Here is a 22,382-nt window from a genome sequence, read left to right on the forward strand (position 1 = left end):
AACCGCGGCGCCAAGGATCAGGCCTCAGGAGGGCGGCGGCGGGACCCAGGAGGGTCCCGCAAGGCCCCATGCCTGACCCAGGGGCCAGCCGGGGCCCCCCACCAAGTAGGCAGCGGCCTCAGCCTCCTCGGGGAGGACACAATTCAGAACCTGCCGAAGGTCAACGCAGTTAGAACTCTGGGCCACACAGCCTGGTGACTGTCAGAACAAGGCCCCGGGCCTCAGAAGTGTCCGTGAGCTCCTGTTCCAGACTCTGCACACAGGATTCGCAGGAAGTCCGGTGCTGTTTCAATTGCATCAAATGCTCAAGAATAAGGAGTCACCTGTGTTTTTCCATGGCCGTCAAGAGAGGCCTAGATTGATTTTTCCTAACGTGGCGTAGAAACTATTTCACGCAAAAGACCCAGTCCTCTTCTTTAAATGAAGGGCCCTGGCCGCTGGCATCTTTCTTCCAAGATTAGGGACTGCTCATTGAAAAAGTATTCAGAGAGGGCCTGCCACAAGCTGGCCATGTGGAGCTAATGCACGAATAATGGACAGGTGTTTGTTTTTTAAAAATCGTCCATGTTACCTTGTTTTGATAGTAGAGTCTTATTCTTAAATTTTCTTTTAAAAAAATTCAAGGGCACAGCTTAAAAAGATTAAAAAGCCAATTCTTTGCATAACTTACGTTTTTAGCCAGGAATCTACAGTACTTGCAATTCTGCATCCCAGTTCCTGACCATGTTTTAAGAATGTGATCACTTGATGAATCGACTCCAATATTAAATATAAAGCCAACAATATATTTTAAATAATGAAGGAAAAATATATTGACTCCAAGTCAGATTAAAGAATCGTGTTATTTAAAAATAAAAGGAAGAGTTTTGAAGGCCGACAGTTTGAGCAACATGCATACACATGTATATTAGCATTTCCCAACCTCCTCAAAGTCAAGCACCCTTTATTCTTCCTCCATATGCCACATGTTCAGAAAGATCTACTCCACTAAATTGCATTTATTAAGTAATGATTCATCTTCCCACTTAAAAACAAAAACCTGCAATGTTTTTGTATATGCAATTGTCAATCGAGCTTCCTCAAAACTTGAGCTAAGCTGTTGTTAATAGTGGATTCCAACCTAAAAAAACTTGTGGTCTATTAATAATTGCATGTTTGTATGTTTCCACTGAAGCTTTTGGAAACTCTGAAAATTATTCAAAGACCTCCAAGAAAACTGAGACACATGGATTAGGAACCAGGGTTGGGAAGTGCTAGTGGTGACTGGAAGGTGGGAGGTGGTAAGGCAAGGCACAGTTCTACTTTGGATTCAGCCTGCCTGGGTTTAAAAGCCCAGCTTTGTTGCTTACAAGGCCACTTTAGGCAAATTAGCTAAACTCCCTTGGCTTCTTCATCTATAAAATGGGACTAATTTTAATATCAGTGCCTACCTTGTAGGACTTTTTAAGAATTAAATGAGATAATGTGAAGCATTTGCAAGAGTACCTGGTATTATGTAAGTGTGCTATGATTGTAGGCTGTTGTGGCTGCCGTTAGTACTGGAGGTATTCAGAGTTCTGAGTTCCTACCATCCAAGCAGTGAGAATCATAGCTACTGTGTGTAAAACAACCTTTACACCCTAGAAATTTTCCATGGGTAATCTGCCAGGGTCACATGGTGAGTGACATAAAGGGATTGAAACAGGTCTGACTCCACATCCACTTTTTTGTATTGTTAACATGTTCCAGGTGGTACCTTGATCAGACTCTGTCAACAGCTTGTTAAGGGTAAAACCGGCTCTGGGTTTCCTAAGAGGCTTAGCAAGTGAATGGTTCTTTACATCCACTTGGGAATTCACAAACAGTGGCATTTCTTTCTTATTAGCGCCAAATGTTTCTCCAGAACTGACTAGATTTCCCCAAATTGTTATTAATAACTAAAATATCACAGCAACAGTTTTAAACAACACAGTCTAAAAATTACATAATCAACCAGTCCTTCAAAATTTTCCATCCTTCCTCATAACCAGTCACAGATTCTCTCTCTTAATCATTTTTCTGAGTATGGGGAACTATCTGGAAATTTCCAGAAAGGGCCCAAGTTGTCATAATTATTTTCTTTTCTGCAAAAGTTTATCATTTTCAAGACCACTAAACATGATGTGTTTCCTCTATCTTTATAATACTTCTCATTTCAATACATTTGCAAAAAAAAAACCAAAAAAAAAAAAAACCCAAGACTTTCAAGATTATCTCCTCTCTCAAATTTCCACCAGTTCTTCACCATTACCACAGTATGGTTCCTGATTCTTTTCCAGGGGCCTTTTCTAGAAGGTTTTCCTACCTCATTCATTTAATCTCCACACTGATTTTTGTTATCCTACAACTGCCTGCTTGCACTTTCTGACTAGGAGTCTTGGCCAATTTAACACTAACCTCTTCTCTTTAATGTTTCAATATTATAATATATTAAAAGACTAAAGTATCTTTTTTAAACCAACTTGCCGTCTTTGTTTCCTACTATTGGTTAGGAATCTGTTAACACATTCCAACTCTCATACTAGCAGCACTCTGTTAATTTAATTCATGGTTTTACTTTTTTTTCCTCTTTCCCTCAATCTGTGTTCTCACCAAATTCTATAATTCGGCCTCCCCCAGTTTGGCTGCTTATCACTTTCCCTTCAAGCACTTTAAGGAAGTCTCTTTCCAAATCATTTTTTCTCATCTCTACTATGTTCTTGAAAGGCCACTTGTTGTGTGTGATGTGTGTGTTTGGTAGGAAATCTACCAAAGCCCCTGAAGAGGCAATGTTTAGAATAGGGGTGTCAACTTCCCATGCCTGTGGGAGCCAGGCAGATAAATGTGTGAAACTGCTGATGGGAAGTGGCATGAACTTTGGCCTGCAGGAGAATTCAAGTCCCACCTAAATGGGGTTGGGAGGTGGGGAATGGGGATGGTGGCTCCCCAACCCTGGACCAATTGTTGCCAGGTGGCAGCACTTCCTAAGGGAGCCTGAATCAGGATTTTTACATAAAATCTATGAAATGTTGACTACTTAAAAAAAAAAAAAAAAGGAATATAAATCTGATCAAGTCTGTAGATGTAACTCCCAATTTACAGGAACTCTCTGAGATAGAGAAACACATAAAACAGCACCAAGGGAGGTAATCACCGATTTCAGATAGGAGGAAACTCTACAAACAGTTTCTTCAACAAAATTTTTACAGCAATAACAAGGAAAAAAAGAGGAGGGAAACCTATAAATTAAATAAAATTTAATCGTGTCAATTGCACTGTATGGACTTTATTTGGATTTGAGCCTTGAACAAATAAATTGGTTTTTTAAAAGATGACCTTTCATTTTTTGAATGCTATGATGTTCTGCTGTTATTAAAGAATGATTGTTCTTTGTTGGTGTGGTCTAGTACTGTAGTTATTTTTCTTTTTTAGTAATCCACATTTTAAAAGTATATTTTAAAAGTAATCTACATTTGTAAAACTTTTTATTTCAAAATACTTCAAACTTATAGAAGTGTTGCAAGAACAGTGCAAAAAAAAAAAAAGATTCCCGTATACTCTTCACCCAGACCTTCCTGAACCATATGAAAGTTACAGACAACATTCTCTTTTACCCCTAAATATTTTAGTGTTTCTTTTCGGAGGGAAAACGCTTTTTCTTAGAATATTTAGCTTTTAGAGAATCATACTAAATCATACTAAAATATTTAGAAATTATACGATGTCTGAGATTTGCTTCAAAATAATACAGAAGGAGATTTACATGAAACAGGATTGGCTAGCAGTTGACAATTGTCAAAGAACTAACAAGGAGTTCATTAAACTAGCCTCTACTACATATGTTTAAAGATTTTCATAAAGTTTTAAAAGGTTATGTTAATAAAAGTATTTATTTAAAATGATATAAAATGCTTCTGCTAGGATGTTAAGTAGACAAGCAGATACATAGTTTGTCTACAAATTACTATCTCAACTATTAAAAAATACACCATGCATAGATAAAAGGCTGAGGGATCCATGCCAAAATGTTCAACACTCCAAATTACCTCATAGTAATATACTACTTTTATAATTTGAAAAAAAAAAAGTAGTATCATTTTAAAACCAAGAAACAAAAATATTGGCAACTCATTCAACTAAAAGCATTGTTAGAAGTGAAACAAACACACAGGTGGACTGAATCTGGCCAATAGGGCCCCAGTTTACAGGTTTCCAATTAGAAAATGGACCTGCAAAACCCATTAGGTCCCTCGGGCCACATCTGGCCTGATACCTGTTTTTGTGTAGCCTACAAGCTAAGAATAGTTTATACATTTTTTACTTACTGGGAAAAAATCAAAAGGAGAATATAAACATAGCTCATTTTATTGCACTCCATTTTATTGGGTTTGTAGATACTGTGGTTTTTTTTTTTTTTTTTTTTTTTTTTTTTTTTACAGGTTGAAGGTTTCTGGCAACCCTGCTGCAAGCAGGTCTGACTGGTGCCATTTTCCTAATAGCATGTGCTCACTTTGTGTCTCAGTGTCACATTTTAGTAATTCTCACAATATTTCAAACTTTTCCATTATCATTATATGTGTTATAGTGATCTGTGATCAGTGATCTTTGATGTTACTATTGTAATTGCTTTGGGGTGCCATGAACCATGCCCATATAAGATGGTGAACTTTATTGATAAATGTTTATGTTCTGACTGTTCCACTGACTGGCCATTCCCTACCTCTCTTCCTCTCCTTGGGCCTCCATATTTCCTCATCTACAAAAATATTGAAATTAGGCCAATTAACCCTACAATGCCCTCTAAATGTCCAAGTGAAAGGAAGAATTGCGCATTTCTCACTTTAAATCAAAAGCCAGAAACAATTAAACTTCATGAGGAAGGTATGCTGAAAGTCAAGACAGGCCAAAAGCTAGCCCTCTTGTGCTAAGCATTTAGCCAAGTTGTAAGGAAAAGTTCTTGAAGGAAATTAAAAGTGATACTCCAGTGAACACGGAAATGATAAGAAAGTCTTATTGCTGATATGGAGAAAATTTGAGTGGTCAGGATAGAGGATCAAATGAGCCACAACATTCCCTTTAGCCTAAGCCTAATCCAGAGTGAGGCCCTAACTCTCCTCTATTCTAGGAAGGCTAGGAGAGGTAAGGAAGCTGCAGAAGAAAAATATGAAGCAAGCAGAAGTTGGTTCATGAAGTTTAAAAAAGAAACTGTCTCCATAACATAAAAGTGCAAAGTGAAGTAAGTGCTGATGTGGAAGCTACAGAAAGTTATCCAGAAGATCTAGCTAAGACAATTGATGAAGGTGGCTACATTAAACAACAGATTTCCAATGTACACAAAATAGCCTTCCACTGGAAGAAGATGTCACCTAGGACTTTCATAAATAGAGAGGAGAAATCAGTGCCTGGCTTCAAAACTTCAAAGGACAGGCTGACTCTCTTGTTAGGGGCTAATGCAGCTGGTGACTTTAAGTTGAAGCCAGTGCTCATTGACCATTATGAAAATCTTAGGGCCTTTAAGAATGATGCTAAATCTACTCTGCCTGAACTCTATTTATGGAACAATAATGACTAGATGACAGCAGATCTAGTTTAGTGAATATTTTAAGCCCACTGTTGAGACCTACTGCTCAGAAAAAAGATTTCTTTCAAAATATTACTGCTCATTGACAATATACCTGGTCATCCAAGAACTGTGATGGACATATACAAGGAGATGAATGTTGTTTTCATGCCTGCTAACACAACATCCATTCTGTAGTCCTGATCAAAGAATAATGTTGACTTTCAAGTCTTATTAAAAATATATTTCATAAGGCTATAGCTGCAATAGACAGTGATTGCTCTGATGGATCTGGGCAAAGCAAATTGAAAACCTTTGGGAAAGGATTCACCATTCTAGATGCCATTAAGAACATTCATGATTAATGGAAGGAAGTCAAAATATCAACATTACCAGGAGTTTGGAAGAAGTTGGTTCCAACCCTCATGGATGACTTTGAGAGATTCAAGACTTCAGTGGAGGAAGTAACTGCAGATGTGGTGGAAACAGCAAGAGAACTAGAGGTGGAGCCTAAAGATGGGACTGAATTTCTGCAATCTTATTACAAAACTTGATCAGATGAGGAATTGCTTCTTATGGATGAGCAAAGAAAGTGGTTTCTTGAGGTGGAATCTATTCCAGGTGAAGACACTGTGAACTTTGTTGAAATGACAACAAAGGAGATATATAATACTACATAAATTTAGTTGATGAAGCAAGGACAAAGTTTGAGAAGACTGACTCTACTTTTGAAAGAAATTTCTACTGTGGGTCAAATGCTATCAAACAGTGCCACATACTAAAGAGAAATATTTTGTGAGAGTCAATAAATGCAGCACACTTCACTGTTGTTTTATTTTAAGAAATTGCCACCCCAACCTTCAGCAACACAACACTGTTTTTTTTTTTGTTTTTTTGTTTTTTGTTTTTTTTTGAGACGGTGTCTTGCTCTGTCGCCCAGGCGGGAGTGCAGTGGCCGGATCTCAGCTCACTGCAAGCTCCACCTCCCGGGTTTACGCCATTCTCCTGCCTCAGCCTCCGGAGTAGCTGGGACTACAGGCGCCCGCCACCTCGCCTGGCTAGTTTTTTGTATTTTTTAGTAGAGACGGGGTTTCACCGTGTTAGCCAGGATGGTCTCGATCTCCTGACCTCGTGATCCACCCGTCTCGGCCTCCCAAAGTGCTGGGATTACAGGCTTGAGCCACTGCGCCCAGCCAACACAACACTGTTTAGTCAGCAGCCTTCAACATCCAGGCAAGACCCTCCAACTGCAGAAAGATTATGACTTGCTGAAGGCTCAGATATTGGTAGCAAATTTTAGCAACAAACTATTTTTAAACTAAGGCATAAACATTTTTTGTAGACATAATGGTATTACACACTTAAAAGACTACAGTATAATGCAAACACAACTTTTACATGCACTGGGAAACTAAAAAGTTTGTGCACCTTGCTTTATTGCAACATTTGCTTTATTGAAGTAACCTGGAACCGAACCTGTGATATCTGAGGTATGCCTGTATTTCATGATGTGAAAATTATATGAAATGCAGATTTCAGAGTTTATAAGTGAAGTTTTGAGACACAGTCACATTCATTCATTTCTGTATCTATGAATGATAGTATATCTATCATTATTACTATACTTAATATTACATATTGTTGTACTTTGAATTTCGTCAATACAAAATTTATGAAAATTTGCTTTATCAATTGTTATACAAATACCTATGAATTATCTTCAGTTTTGCCTTGACCCACTCTTAAATTAAATGTATAGGAGGCCATTGATTTAGACTGGCTCCTGCACTAAGCCCCAAGAGACCAAACCAAAATGGAGTCACTCACGCTAAAGTTCCACATCACCAAACTGAAATGAAGTTGTTTATCTGACTTGAGAAATTAGGAGAGAGATAATGGCCAATTTTAGTCAGAATAATAAAGAAGTCCCCTCTGCTTTAATCTTTATAAGGAAAACTACCTGCAGTAACCTGATGTTAACCAATCTGCTTTTTACCTAAGTTACCTTATAAAAACCAACTGTTCTGCCATGCCCAACAGAGTACCTTCCTATTTCTTATAGACAGCATGTTGCCTGATTCACGAATTGCTAATAAAAACCAAGTAAATCTTTAAACTCAATTTATTGAAAATTTGTTTTTTTCATGCCATAAAGCCTGAAGTATTTGTTGTCTGATTCTTTACAGAGAAAGTTTGTCAGCCCCTGGTTTAGAACTGGGCTTTCCCTGTGACCTCAAGGCAGCTTTAGTAGAAAGAGCACTGGTCTAGGAGTCACGCATGGTTTCATTCCACCACTTAACTCCCTGGGAGACCTTGAGAGGTCCCATCTTCTCTGGGCCACGGTTACCTCAAAGATAGAGTAAAAAGAGTAAAATCAACAAGGCAACTGAAACTTGTAATTCAGATTCCCATAAGAGCTTAGCAGGAAGTACAGGCATGATGCAGTGCTAAATGCTGGTATGCCAGCCAGGTGTGGTCTCCTGGAGACCAAGCGATTTAAACAATCAGAATATCCTTTGAGGATGGCTCCACAGGCCCTCAGACCTGGGGCTGGATAGGCTGGTGAAGGAAGGAAAAGGAAGGCCCTGGGGGTTCCCAAAGCAAAGTAGCATGTCTGCAGTGGGCAACCTGACTTTGGGGAAAATAATTTCCAAAATCTGCAGTGTACAGCAGGTATTTTGGGTAGGTCGTCGGTCTGTGCTTCGTAGAAGACCAAAAGCACCTGATCACACAACATGAATAAAAAGTCTGCTTATTTCATTTAATGTTTAATTCAGATCTAGTACAGGGACAGGGAGGACGGTGGTAGGGGGTGGTGGGGAGTTGTGGTAAGGGGGCCCTCTGGCATCCTCAGCATGTAGAATAGGAGACTTGGGATAGAAATGGAAAGTTCAGGCTGGGCGCAGTGGCTCATGCCTGTAATCCCAGCACTTTGGGAGGCCGAAGCATGCAGATCATGAGGTCAAGAGATGGAGATCATCCTGGCCAACACGGTGAAACCCGGTCTCTACTAAAAAAAATACAAAAATTAGCTGGGCGTGGTGGTGCTTGCCTATAGTCCCAGCTACTCAGGAGGCTGAGACAGGAGAATCGCTTGAACCCAGGAGGTGGAGGTTGCAGTGAGCCGAGATTGCGTCACTGCACTCTAGCCTGGGCGACAAAGCGAGACTCCATTTCAAAAAAGAAAAAAAGAAAAAAAAAATGGAAAGTTCATATGACCCTGCAGTAAATCACCTTTAAGGACATCAATCTCTAAGCGCTTCACAATAGGCAACATGGGGCAATTAAGTAGCAAGGCCAACATTATGAGTGAAGCCAGAGAGTACATCATAGCACCCAGTCTGTATGCAGTAGGCCTGCAACCTGCATTTAGGGTCTCTCCTGAGCCTTCTTTTTCTAGTTGCAACCCCTTCCCACTTTCTCCCTGGTACCTTGCTCCCCCAGCTCCATGGTGCAGCAGAGCGGCATCCCCTTTTGTCCCCCAGCTGCCTCCTGACTGCTTCCTTTGTTCCCTCTTTCTTACCTTCTGCATCCTCACCCTGCCCCGTGCTGCCCTCTCTATCTACAGCCAGCTCCCCATTTTGCTTCCCAGATGACCACCCCATTCTCTTCAGCATTGTTTCCCCAGTACCCTGAATACTTCCGAGAATCTTTCTATGGTGTAGTTCCTTCCTTTCCCTGTTCCAGGTTCCTCTCTTCCCTTCCTCAGTTCAAGAAACAAGAGAAAAGGAAAAATAAATAAATAAACTAAAAAAAAAAAAATGACAAGGGCACTGCCCTTCTGGGATTTAACCACACTCTCAGCTGGTGGCTTTTGTTTTCTGGCTTCACTGGCTTGTAAGGCCCTCGGGGCAGGGACTCTACGTCATGCTCAGCGCTGGGGAAGGTCGGCAGGATTGTTAGGCCTTAATTAGAGCAAGGCCTCAGACAGGGTGGGAGATTTTAGCAAGCAAAAGGAAAAGAAATTTCAAAATATCCATTTGGCAGCAATGACCACAGAGTAAGGAAGAGGATTGTTTTATTGTAGAAAGCATGTAATAAAAGCCTCCACTGCCTTTCATGAGCACAGAAAGAATATTTACGCTGGCATTTTTCAAACCAAACAGCACCAGAAAACAAACTCCCTCCACAGGCCAAACAGAGAGAGTGTAGACACAAGTGCTAGTCCTGAACCCTGAGCAGGAATTGCTGCAGCAGCAAGGAGGACATTAAGGGGGAAAAAATGCAAAATGAGTTATGAGATCAAAAGAGCAATTTTCTGGTCAATGAGACATTTAGGCTAAGGCAGTGGCATGCTGGGATCACCTAACAAAGACAATTGATTTTGCAACTGGTCTCTGATTTACCTGCTGTCCAGAAAACCTTCTGCAGAACAGCCAGCATGGAGACCCCCTACTGTCAGCCAGGGAAGGTAAAAAAGCAAAAGCATCTTGCCTGCATCACAAATTCAAATTTTTGCATTCGAGGGCTTCTCAACTTAACATCTGCTCATGAATGCAAAAGTGGCAGCCGTTATTGAGGTCACCTGGCAATGCAGGCAGACCAGCTTGGAGAAGGGCAGCCAGACATACGGTGGCTTATTAGGAGCCAAGACATCTTGGGAAGGTGGTGAGGTCAAGACACAAAGTCCGAGTGAAGAACTGTCCTTGTCATCAGCTGAAATGCCCCAAACTGAGTGATGGCCTCCAGCGAACAGCATAAAAGGCCATTAAGAGAACAGCACGCCATTTATTTCTTCCTGGAACAGGGAGGATACACAATTGTGCTTGTCCATACAATGCTCTACCCTTGTGTGGAAACCTGGACTGCAGTTTCATAGGGGACCATGTTATATTTCATTCTGCTTGGCTTATAGCAGTGTCTGGCACATAGCAGATGCTCAACAAATGCTCAAAGAAGTAAACTGAATTGTTGCAGTCCCCTTCCCCACTAATGGGCAGACAGCCCCTTTACCACCAGTCCCCTTCCCCCACTCTACTACAAAGGAACTGAACAAGCTTGTCTTCATGTAGTGGAATGTTTCAGGACCTCTCAAAACCAAATGAAGTATAACATGCCAGCCAGGCCACCTCTACTGTGATAAGCAAAGTCTGCTAAGTAATGAATCAATCTTAGAAGGTGCTTCTGAAATGTTTAGAAGCCTCAAAAGAGCCTTATAGTTTCTAACTCGTATAGCAAACTTCTCCCTTTGTTCCCTGACCTTTGTCAACAGACTAACCTGAAAAGCATGAAAGAGTTCTGGTTCTTAAGAAGAATTTTTTAAAGAATGACTTGCTCTAATAGAGAAAAAAAAAAAACCTCACTAGTTCTTTAGAAAGCCACCAACAGGCAAAGATGTGTGCAGAGCTGAAGCATTTTAGCAAAACCTGAAAAAAACTTCACTCTGGTGGGAGGCATTTTAGGACTAAGACAATCTACTGGCCAGATGAGATGAGACAGACCCTTCCACCATTTTGCCTTTGAAAAAAATTCAATGACTATCTCAATGTTTTGCCATTGGTTTAAATTCTGGAATTCTTATGAAAAATAAAGCAAGAGGATTCTCAGAAATTTCTCTACTCTGAGAGGTCTTTCTTCTGTGGATTTCTTGGGTTGACACTGAATCTGTGCCAGAATTTCATCACCACCTAGCACTGCAACATACTGTACCTTCTGAAGCAGTTTCAGGGTCGTGATTGGGTCAAAGGCAATGACCCCATGAGTACCAGACTCTGGGAGTTGGACTGGCTAACACCAGTCACAGGGACCTGGGCCATCCTCTTACTGTAGGGGAAGCTTACCTAAATAAGCCTCAGCCCTTGAAGCTGTCAGACCTGGCTCTGAGACAGCAACATTTACACAAAGAAAGGAAAGTTTGAAGGCTGACCATGAGCGCTCCTCTGCCTGGTAATGCCCCACGTCAGATCTTCACCTGACTAGATTCTTCTCAGCACACAGATCTCCACTTAAATGCCACATCCTCAGAACACTCTGATCAACCATTCTAAAGTGGCTCTCCTCCCTAGAACCACATAACCCTCACTTTTTATATTTTTAATTAAAAGTTTTTTTTTTTTAGAGAAAAAGTCTTGCTTTTTTGCCCAGGCTGGAGTGCAGTAGTATGATTCTAGCTCACTGCAACCTCGAACTCCTGGGCTCAAGTAATACTCCTACCTCAGCCTCCCGAATAGCTAGGACTACAGGTACACACCAGCCACTATGTCCAGTTAATATTAAAAATTTTTGTGGAGATGGGGTCTTGCTATGTTGCCCAGGCTGGTCTCAAACTCTTGGTCTCAAGCAATCCTTCTGTCTTGGCTTCCCAAAGTGTTGGGGTTACAGGCATGAGCCACCGTGCCTGGACTACTTTCATTTAAAAATTTTTAATTTTCCTCTGTGCACTCGCCGCCTTTATTTACATCTATATTTTTGCTTATTCCCCTCCCCACAAGCACCCTCCCGGCCTCTGGAATATGCCTGGCATATAATAGATGCTTAATAAATGTGTGGACTGTTTATTTACCAAGAGAGCTGTTAAGAACAGCATTTCCCCTAGAAAGGAGCTATTAGAATGAACCACATGGTACCAGGAACTCAAAGACTTAGCATGACTTAGTACTAAAGAGAAAGTGCTAGATCTCTTTCTAGATTCTTCTCACATAACAGTGAAGAGGCTCTAAGTCATAGTCTGATTACCAGTCCATCTCTGGGGGATCCATGGAAATGGATGAGGTAGATCAATACCACTCTAGTATTATGGCAAGAGATGCAATCTTGGTATTACAGGATTATAAATATTATAGTATTTTATATTATAAATCATTCCAACAGAAAACCACATATTTGCCCATTTTGTTTTGGTGAGAACAGTGCAATTGTTTGCACAGTCTTCCTGTCGCACCTGCTCCGGCCTACCCAGTAAAATATACTGGAGCCAAAAAGTGTAAATGGGTTCAGGATAGCTTTTCAAACAATGAGATGGGGTAAATGCCATCCTCTACAGTCATCAAGAAGCATTTTCAGCTACTCTTGGAAATTCAATAATAATTGTAAATGGGTAAGTTTAGGAAAGCTTGGTGCCTTATCAAGACTGCTGTGAAATATGAAGGCAAAGTATTCAGGTGAAACACAATGAAGTAATATATAGTAATTATTATTCTATTCACTGATTTATTTATTTATTAGAATGACGATGATACGATACACTTCCCAACAATCTTATTTGGCTTTCTAGATCCTTGAATTGGGTTTAAAATTCTTTTAGGCAAGACTAAGAGCAACATAAGTGAATAATGCCACAAAAAAACCCCATTAAGTATGAAAATCTACAAGATGACGCAACCATGCTTGAGTTACAAACAAAAGAATCGACATTCTACAAAGAAGAAATACACTGTTAAATCTATCATGCATTCATTTTAATGGTAAAACAATTGCATTGCATCCATCTAATCTTGTAATTAAGATTCAAATAGGTGCAAAATGATTGCTTTGTACTGGCCTATCAAAACAGAAGATATTGTAGTTATAAGCTTTCTGACTAGCAGTAGTGTTTTAATTATAAATGCCTGGCTCATTATTTGCTCAAGAGTGAATGACAATTAGCTTGATCCTATTGCAACTGTTAATGCTGTTGGTATGAAAAAAATGGGCAATATTGAATGAGGTTTCTGATATTTCCCTTCAGTTTACAATCTTCTGATTGATACTATATTCAAAATATACTTAGTCATTTAAAGTCACAGACAAGAAGGAAAATGGCTCCCAACAGCCAAAAAAAGAAAAAAAAAAAAAAAGGTGTTGCAGGAAGGGTATTTCATGGCAAGCCTGGAGAACAAAATCAGTATGAGATGAATCACGTTCTGAAATAATTGAACCAGAGAAAGACTCCAAGCAAAATATTTTAGTTGGCCACAAAACAACATGACAACAACCACCACCACCCTTCAGCCCATTAGAGAGATTCAATTCTACGATAGTGCTATGGAATAGAATATTAGATAAACTGCTAGAATAAAGCAACCATTTACACAGATGGTTTTGAATCTCAATGTTCTTCACATCGAAGCAAACCTTGGGGAGGTTTCAGGTTTAGCACCATCTTCCTAACACATCTATAGAGATATTTCCACAAAGGTTCAGGGTGCACTTGTCATTGGAGGCGTAGGCTTGGATTTGGGTCCTTTTCTACCGAGAGCACTGAGGTTACCAATGGAGGGATCAGGGAAGGCAAGAGCACAAGCATTTCCTGATTCTCAGAATTTCTGAAATACCTTTTGTTTCAGTGGCGCTGGTGAACTTGTGATAATGAAACTACACCTCTGTACACAAACCTTGACCTGCATTCTGGAGCATATTGCAAAGAAAACCTTAATTTTGAAAGTACTGAGCACAAAGGAGGGAGAGAAAAGCTGTCACTGTGCAAGCTTTCTCTATATGTTTAGAAACATGTCTTAATTTTTAAGGCTTGAAGACTGCATTAAAACCATCTGAAACCAGTTCAGATTCTATATGAGAGGAAAAAGAACTGTAAATTTTTCATTAAACATTTGTTTCCTTTTTAAAGACATTCTTTTGCATATCTGTTATTGCATGTTGAAATACGATTTGGTTACCAAGGAAACAGGTTCTGGCCCAGTGTTAAATTTGAAACTAAAATATATTTGAGAAGTTAAGCTCAAAAGAAAGAGCTCATGAAATTATTTTGAAAAGTGCCAGAACCACAGCTATATGGTCGGCAATGAACCATTCTAGGGGCTCGGTTTCATTTAGTGAAGCTCTATTTCTGTTAAGAGGGCCATCTATATTTAATATTTCCCTCTTTGAAAATTGTAACTCCTCATCTCCCCAAATTATATACATAATATAATATATTCTTGTATATTACCTAAAATTAATTTTGGAAGCATGATAGTTTTTATTTTCATCTTTCATATAACACGTTTAAAGACCGCTTCTTAAAATTTAAATATTTTTAATGTTTCTTATTAAGCTTGTTTACGCTCTTTGAAATCATCTCCAGAAACCCATTTATTTTTAGTTTCAAGCTGAAATGGAGCTGAATCATCACTCTTTTCAAAAAATTCTTTTGTTGTCTAATGGCACCACACCTATCATCTACATGATTTTTTAAAAAAATAATCTCCCTTTTATGGCAGAATCATTTAGTAAGTTTGTAAAAGCTATACATTTATATACTATCTGAATAGCAGAGGCTATCCAATTAAAAACCCTCCCCCAAAAGATTACAACTGTCTTATTTAATTTTTGGTTTTTTAAAAGTCACATTCTAATGCATCTAATGTTCTTGCTGCATGGCTAAAAAAAAAACTATAAAAACATGCAAATTTCAACCTACCTGTATGCATCACTTAATGCAGTGCTAGCATGACAAGACACTCAGCCATTTTTATGTAAAGCGATGGAGACCAACTGATTTCTCTGTCTTCTTGCTCACAAGTTTTAGATGCAATTGTCACATACACACAAAAATCATACGCAGAACAGCTTGAATGAACTGTGATCACAGAACTGAATTTATCAACAGGAAAACAGCATTGAAAAAAGAAGTTTCTCATCCAAGGTTTCTCTGAGACTGCAACCAAGGAGGTGGTGTGTTGAATTTTTTTCCCCTTCCTCCTCTGAGAGTTCAAAGCTCGGAGCTGACCACTGCAAAGGCCACTGTCACATTTGCTGAAAATCAAACCACTGATACCAGCATTGAAAATACAAATTTGAGAACCCAAGTTGCTTGCACATGATGGAGTGCATAAGAGTTAAAAATAGAATCCACCTTGCCTCCTACCTGCATAATAAACATGTAAGTTTCAAGTGTTTAATTTGATATTCACATTAATTAACAATACAACATACATTATTTAAAAGACAGCAAATGCACGAAGAAAGGAGAGACACCATCTGGTAGCAGAGTTTTGTTGTTGTTGTTTTTGTTTTTAGGGTTTGTGGGGGGTTTTGGTTTTGTTAAAAAAAAAAAAGGTAAAATCATATTTTGAATGTGATGAAAAGCAAACATCCAGAAGCAAATGAATCAGAAATGAAAGGTGATGTTGAAATATCTAAGGCTGTAATAAGGCAAAAACAAGTCTTCGCTACCAGATGATATGGCATACAGAGCATTTACATACTCACATCTGAAATACTAGGCAACGTGTAATGAATTCTAGACACAGCATGCACACACAGCACAAGCACGACTAATCCTGCCTGCCATCTTAGGCTCGCAGAAGCAAGATACGTACTGCATGCAGCACACGAGCACTGGGGAAGGAGGAGGCAAGGGACAGCTCACCTTAAATGCAGTATCTGATTAATGTTGTAAGTGACATTGCATATCAGCCTCAGAGTCTTGGTTCAACTGGGTAGGAGGGAACAAAGAAAAATGTCATCAACTGGTGATGCAAGATGAGCCCAATCACTAAACACTGTTTAGCAAACTCCAAATTCTGCAACCAGACAGAAGGCATTTCATACACTTAAGCAGAGCTGCTCCACAATGAATGTGTCCTTCTGCTTCTGAGAATCAAACAATCCTTTTGCTAAGGAAGGAAATAAGCTGGGAAGAACACTGTCATATTCTCTTCTTGAAGAAAGCTTTCAATACAGTATGTATCTGGTCCGGGATGCATTTTATAGATTGTTAATTTTATAGAATTGCTAAGAAAAAACCAAAACTGTTAAGCTCTTGCAAAGTAAAGAATAATTTTGATAAAGGGTATAGCATTTCTAGATTATTTTTCAAAACCCTAAATGGTGCCGGCAGGCTTGTAGAAGAATGCATGATCAGCTGTCTGTATCCGTGCTATAACCTTTAACCACGAGCAGTGTAAATGTATCCTGCTAAATGGATCTGCAGTACAGAGCGGCAGATACCGCCTCAGAATTTTATTAAAATATGAATGGATTTTTTAGAACTTGGAAGCAGAATAAAATCAGAACAGAAAAATAAATTGATGCTGAATTCCTCTGGCTGTATAGCTGACCATCATGAACGATAAAAGCTATCCTTAGGATACTGACCTAAATAATACGAAGACTTAGAGCAGCATACTGTATGCGTTCAGAACATAGAAAATGCAAAATGATTTTTCTTCTCCCTCCCCCTCCAAAAGCTAAATTTTAAAGTAACGAGCCATTAATAGGAATACCAAAAGGCTATAGATAGTACATACTGTAAGAGAAGAAATCGTATTGTGCTGAGATGCAATGTTTCTTTGTTTTACTTTGAGGCTTATTTTAGCTACGCTTGCATGATGACATTGACATCAGGAGGTCAGTGCTGACACTGGGTTGATATCCGTTTTATGAGTGAAATGTTTTCCGAAAATTAAATCTCATCTACTCAAACACCAAATTTCATGTCGTCTTCAATACCACCTCCCTACCCCCACTGCTAAAGATTGATGGGATCTAGTTTGGCGGTATGTAATAAATTGGAATCACCTTCTGCAGATACTCCACTACGTAATGGTGAGGAATTAATTTTTTAAATAAAAAACCTTCCAGAATTCTTATGCACCCCCTTTCATTCCTTCCTATCAACACACACACACACACACACACACACACACACACACACACTCGAAGCTCGAATTGCAATGAAATGTTTAACATGTGGAACAAAAACTGTTGAAAGAGCTGCTTATTCAGGATTTTAAAGAAATGCCTAATAAGCAAATACGGTTTTGCTACAAAACCAGTGTCACCAGGTCCCCAAAGAGGAAAACAACATAGCTTGCTAGCAAAATTTCCTCCAGATCCTGCCGGCAGGTAAAAAAACAAAAAAGCATTTTATTTGCCATGCTGTATAAAACAAGAAGTCTTTTATTTTTAAGGAAATAGAACAGATTCTTTTCCACTCTATTTCTTTAGCTACAAAGAAACCATACCCACCCCCACCCTTAGATCCTGGACATAAGCCAACATATTTATAAAATGCTGAGACTGATTTTGAATATATAATATTTATAGTTTTCTTCTTCTTATCTCTCCAAAAGTCTTTAATTGCCTATTGCATCACTGAATATGCTGTTGTTAATTTTAACATGTGCAAAAATGAGTTGATATTTTCTGGGGTTGCTAGTTTTCCAGCACCTCAATCTTCTGTAAGGACTGGCTGAAAATAATCAGGTTAGCAACACATTGAAGTTCCCCAGAATTTTTTTAAAAGAGAAAATATGTTCAAACACCTCAGCTGAGGTACTGGGTTTCACAACTGGATCTTTTGTTTCTAGCTCTCATTCTGTCTCCTGCCCCAGAGCATAAGTGATTTTTAGCTTAGTGGGTGGAATGTACCCTGCCTTCCTATATCCTATACATTTTAAAGTCTCTGAGTTGAGTTCTCCAGATGGTCGGTCATACCTGAACCATAGCGAGAGTCCTCTTCTCTTTGGAGTACATCTCTCTCTCACAACTACTCCAGAAATAAATGTGGCTCTAACGAAAACAGTAGCTCCTGGTCTCATACCAATAGTGGAACCATCTTCCCCACCCCCACATCACTGCTCTATGAGCTCTGGTTAGCATTGACAGCGTCAGAAAATTAGAATGGAGTATCCTTAGGCCAATTCCTCCTTTACCATGGAGGTCGAGAATTAGAGAGATGATCACGGTGAGTTATAAGGCACCAATTCAATATACGGTCATCTATGAAGCAGAGTCCTTAGAGTGGGGTGGGAGGAGGTTGATGCAAACACCTAGGCATTGAATGCTCTTCATGTCTGTTGAGATATTCCCCATTAAAGACGTTTGAAAGCTAGACATTCATTTAAAAATACTCGCAAATTATTATCATGTAGGCTAAATATACACGTTATGGAATCAACTCTGACCACATAGAACTAAGTCGTCTGCCTCCTCTGTCGGGAATAATAAACGACAGTGACAATGACAGTAATCCATATTAGGCTCCCAGGAGATGAGTAAATAGTATCCTATTCCCTTTACAGGGAAAGGTGGTGAATGTGGTCAGGTCCCCTACTGGTACTTGTAAGCCAGATTCCAGGGCAGTTTCCAAACCCCCTATGGAGTTCTCTGTCCACCCTCAGCCTAAAAGCCACGTATTGGTTTATTTTGTGATGTTCCAAGACACTCAATCAGTAAATGTGGTACGTTTACCAGACCTGCTCGGGTTAAACAAATATGAACTATAGTTGAAAATATTCAAAGCAATGAGCTTGTTTGGGCAGACATTATCAACTAGTAAATCCTGTTTTATACTTTCAGAAAACCACGATCATGCCTGAATTACTTAAGCTTTGTCATGATTACTAGTGGCAAGGGTATGCATTCACTTATGATTTTAAAAAATTGCGTGCTTCTCATCAGCCTCCTCGGGGCATGTGCACAAACATTAATTTAAAAGGCAAATCCCTTTTCCACAGTGAACATTTTAGCCTGTTTCTGCCACTTTGGCGAGTCAAACACGAGGAACCCAAAATAATCTGGCAGGCACAGGCTGGAGAAGGACAGAGCTAGAAGTGAAGGGTGAGCCTTTCACTTTGATTAACGTGCTTACTTGCTCGCGGTCTCGTTGTTCCGCAGGCTGAGCTAATTTTCTTTGCAGTCCTGTGGGTTAAAGTTAAATTGCATGGCTAATGCAATGTACATAATTCAAGTATGAACAAAGCTTGACTCTCTATGTTTTAAAAAAAACATAAAGTCAGGGCACTGAGTCCCAGAGGAATACTTGGTTTATAAACATTTGGATCAGTTTGCATGTTCCTTTATGCTGTTCACCACATTAAACATTACGGCTGGGTTCTTTTTACACCTAATAGAGATAGTCAACATTTGTGGGTACATTGTTGTCAGGTTAGGCTATTCTAATTGAAATAAAAAAATAAAAGTGTTTACCAACTACACTTTTGCTTAAATTCTTAGTATTTAAAAAGTTTAAGTTTTTTAATGAGGTTGGTTATTAAATCTGTCTATAGTGTATTTAGTCCTGGAAACAACATAGTGACTTAATTTACCAATGACCAAAAATGCTTTTGGATTTTTGAGAAAGTTCAATGCTACTTTGAATATCTACATCTTGCCTAGAGAGCTGGGCAGGAACTTCTGCCTTCCGCATTGATCAGAGCTAAAATGTCTATACTAGCTACCCTTATGGAGAACCTACTACATACTCAGTATTTTAGCTACATGTCCAATGTTTATTTCATTCTAACCCAATAATTCTGCAAGCTGAGTATCATCAATTTTAGGTGAGGAACTAATAGAGATTACACACAGTAAATAGCAGACTTAGGGTTCAAACCTAAGTTTGATTGATTGCAAAGTCTATGTCTTTCCACCAATCCTAAGAGGATAAAACTTCCTCCTACGTCCACACTCCATCCCTGATGTCAGTAATCTTCTTATTGTGCAGACACCTGGTAAAGGACCCTATCTCCCTGGAGTCCAGGCTACCTCTGTTTATATGAATCAGCCTCTACCCTCCAGGCCCTAGGAATTGTGGGAACCTAAGATGCCACCAGCTGGAGACAGGCTGGGCCCAGCAGGTGGAAAAGACACAATGAAAGAGAAGGAATCAGCTGGACCGTGTTGGAAAGTTAAATGTACAAAGCAGAGTAAATATTTTAGTGGGAGATTTGTCATAATTCAAAAAATATTTTATGAGGTAAAATAAATGACATAAATATATTTCAGATGGAATGTTTATTTTTAATAAATACATTTTCAAATGGAAATGTATTTATTAAAAACCTAGTGGAGTCTAGTTTTTTCCCTCTCACAGGTGACCAAATAGGCTGAGAGAGATCCAGTGATTTGCCCAAGATCACACACTTCATGAGTTTATTATTAATGCAGCCTTTCACTATATTAAAAATTATAGCTAGTTTCCTTTTACACCCAATGTATTCAGCATTTGTGAATAAATTTTTTATCAGGTTGTTAGACTGTTCTGCTCTAAATGATCAGTTAAAGAAAAATCAATGTAACAATCAGACTAGCCTGTTCTCTTTTATTTGTTTGGTTTTGGGTTTTCTTGAGACAGAGTCTTGCTATGTTGCCCAGGTGGGACTTGAACTCTCAGTCGATTCTCCTGCCTCAGCCTCCTGAGTAGCTAGGATTATAGGTTCATAACACTGTGTCCAGCTGAAACTAACCTACTTTCAACTCACAAATAGTATTTTTCTCCTGAACAGATAACCTAAGTAGCTATTATGATTTTTTTCCAACATGTTTTTAAATGGACTTTTAAAAAGCCTAATTTTGAAGAGATTTTCCTCAACCAAACTTACTGTTTTATTTTATCATTAAAATGATTTAAACACTAAAACCATTTGAATGACCCTGTTTGTTAACATCTGTTCATTTTACCTCTGTCTCGGGTCCCTTCCAGTTCTGAAAGTTTGTGATTCTAAAAAAATCGAGCCCAGCTTGTTTTCTAGGTCAAGTAGACCAAGAGCTAGACTCCAACTCTCCTGCCTTCTGGTGTATGTGGCCAGCTGACTATCCTGTTTCATTTGCAGTAATTGTATATGCCAACAAGATGGCTCTCAAAGGGGGCTCTCTAATCCACCAGCTCCACCCCACCTGGGAATAGGAGAGGAAGACTATCTTGCTCAATGCTCATAGGCAGTAGAATGAAGGGTTGGGTGAATGACATGCTTGAGGATTCTGAACTCCAGGAAACATTCTCCAGTTCTTAGACAAGAGTGTCCTCACGTCCATCCATTAGCATCTGCATAGGATGTGAGAAAGGAGTTCACACCTGTTGGCAAGGATTGAGCAGCAAACCTTGTGGACCAAACTGGGGTTACCCTTCAGGAAAGAGTTGGAAGGAAAAGGGAACTGTAAACCATGTGTTTTTTAATAAAGGAAAAGTTGCAAATGACATAGGCTGTAAGGCAGACTGTGGCGGACAACATCTCAACTCATCCTAACCCAACTCAAATCCTCCTGTGGGAGCATCCTCAACAGGTGTCACCACCATTATGGAAATCACTACCTGAGCTTTAGCAACAGAATAGTTGCTGCTTTCATTTCTCAGTGCATTTGAAACATGGCATGAATAGCGACCTTGAGTGCCCATTCCTACTACCCAATCACATGTTCATTTTCTGCCATGACTGCTTGTCACGCACCAGATGGAAAGCAAGTGAAACAACAGGGCCTTCTAGATTCTGAATTGGTAAAACACATTCAGCAAGGAAGTAGAGTTTCATATTTTCGGAGAGACTGGCAACTAGGCTGAAAAGGGAAGGTGGGGACACAAATGAAGGTAAAAAAGTAAGAATTCTTACAGATCCATAAAAATCCACCTCATGTGAGAGCATAATTTTCTCTTTGTATCTTTCTTCACACCCTGGGCAACAAATATTTCAAAACTTAAACCTGGGAATAAATTTACTTGCTTGCTCTTCTCTCAGATAAATGATGTTGCAGCTCAGAAAGGGCCACAACAATGCACCTCTTCTCAGTCAGAGCAGCTTAACAAGCCTCAGTGAGTCTTCAGCTCCTTTCAACTAAAGAGAAAAGCACAATACATTTTGGTTGTATTGAATTATCTACCTAGGCCCATGTCTCTGGCTTGCTTCCTGCAAGATCTTTGTATCTTCCAGGGCACTAGAGCATTTCCTAACACAATGGAGAGGCTCACTGAGGATGTTGTGGACTCACCAACACCAAACTCCGGAGTCGTTTCTCTACCACTACAGTGGGATCCTCAGCCTTGTATCATGAAGCCACTTCCTAAAGTTCAAGTACTTGCTTCAGGAGTTAAGGAATGGGCTTGGGGGCTGAAAATCTTTCAAGTACTTAAAAGTACTTGTTTACCAAGGGCAGCCACAAGTTGTCTGGCAAGCAGACCACAGTGCTT

General features: G+C 39.4%; 1 protein-coding gene across 5 annotated transcripts in view; it reads right to left on the bottom strand.

Moving 5' to 3' along the window:
* ZBTB38 (zinc finger and BTB domain containing 38) overlaps positions 1–17,980 on the bottom strand; it is a 65,607-nt gene extending 47,627 nt beyond the window's left edge. The window contains exons 1-2 of one of the 5 annotated variants that reach the window (XM_011958099.1): positions 17,915–17,980; positions 15,846–15,911 (exon numbers count right to left, since the gene is read on the bottom strand). The gene's annotated coding sequence lies outside the window, so the exon portion shown is untranslated. Of the gene's footprint in view, positions 1–5,950; positions 6,033–14,894; positions 15,342–15,845; positions 16,339–17,914 lie in introns of those variants that run through there. The other 4 variants (XM_011958100.1, XM_011958097.1, XM_011958098.1 and 1 more) reach the window with 4 other exon arrangements.
* Between the last annotated feature and the right edge of the window lie 4,402 nt (positions 17,981–22,382).

This window comes from Colobus angolensis, unplaced genomic scaffold, assembly GCF_000951035.1.
Source record: "Colobus angolensis palliatus isolate OR3802 unplaced genomic scaffold, Cang.pa_1.0 Scaffold46, whole genome shotgun sequence".
Taxonomy (NCBI): Eukaryota; Metazoa; Chordata; class Mammalia; order Primates; family Cercopithecidae; genus Colobus; species Colobus angolensis.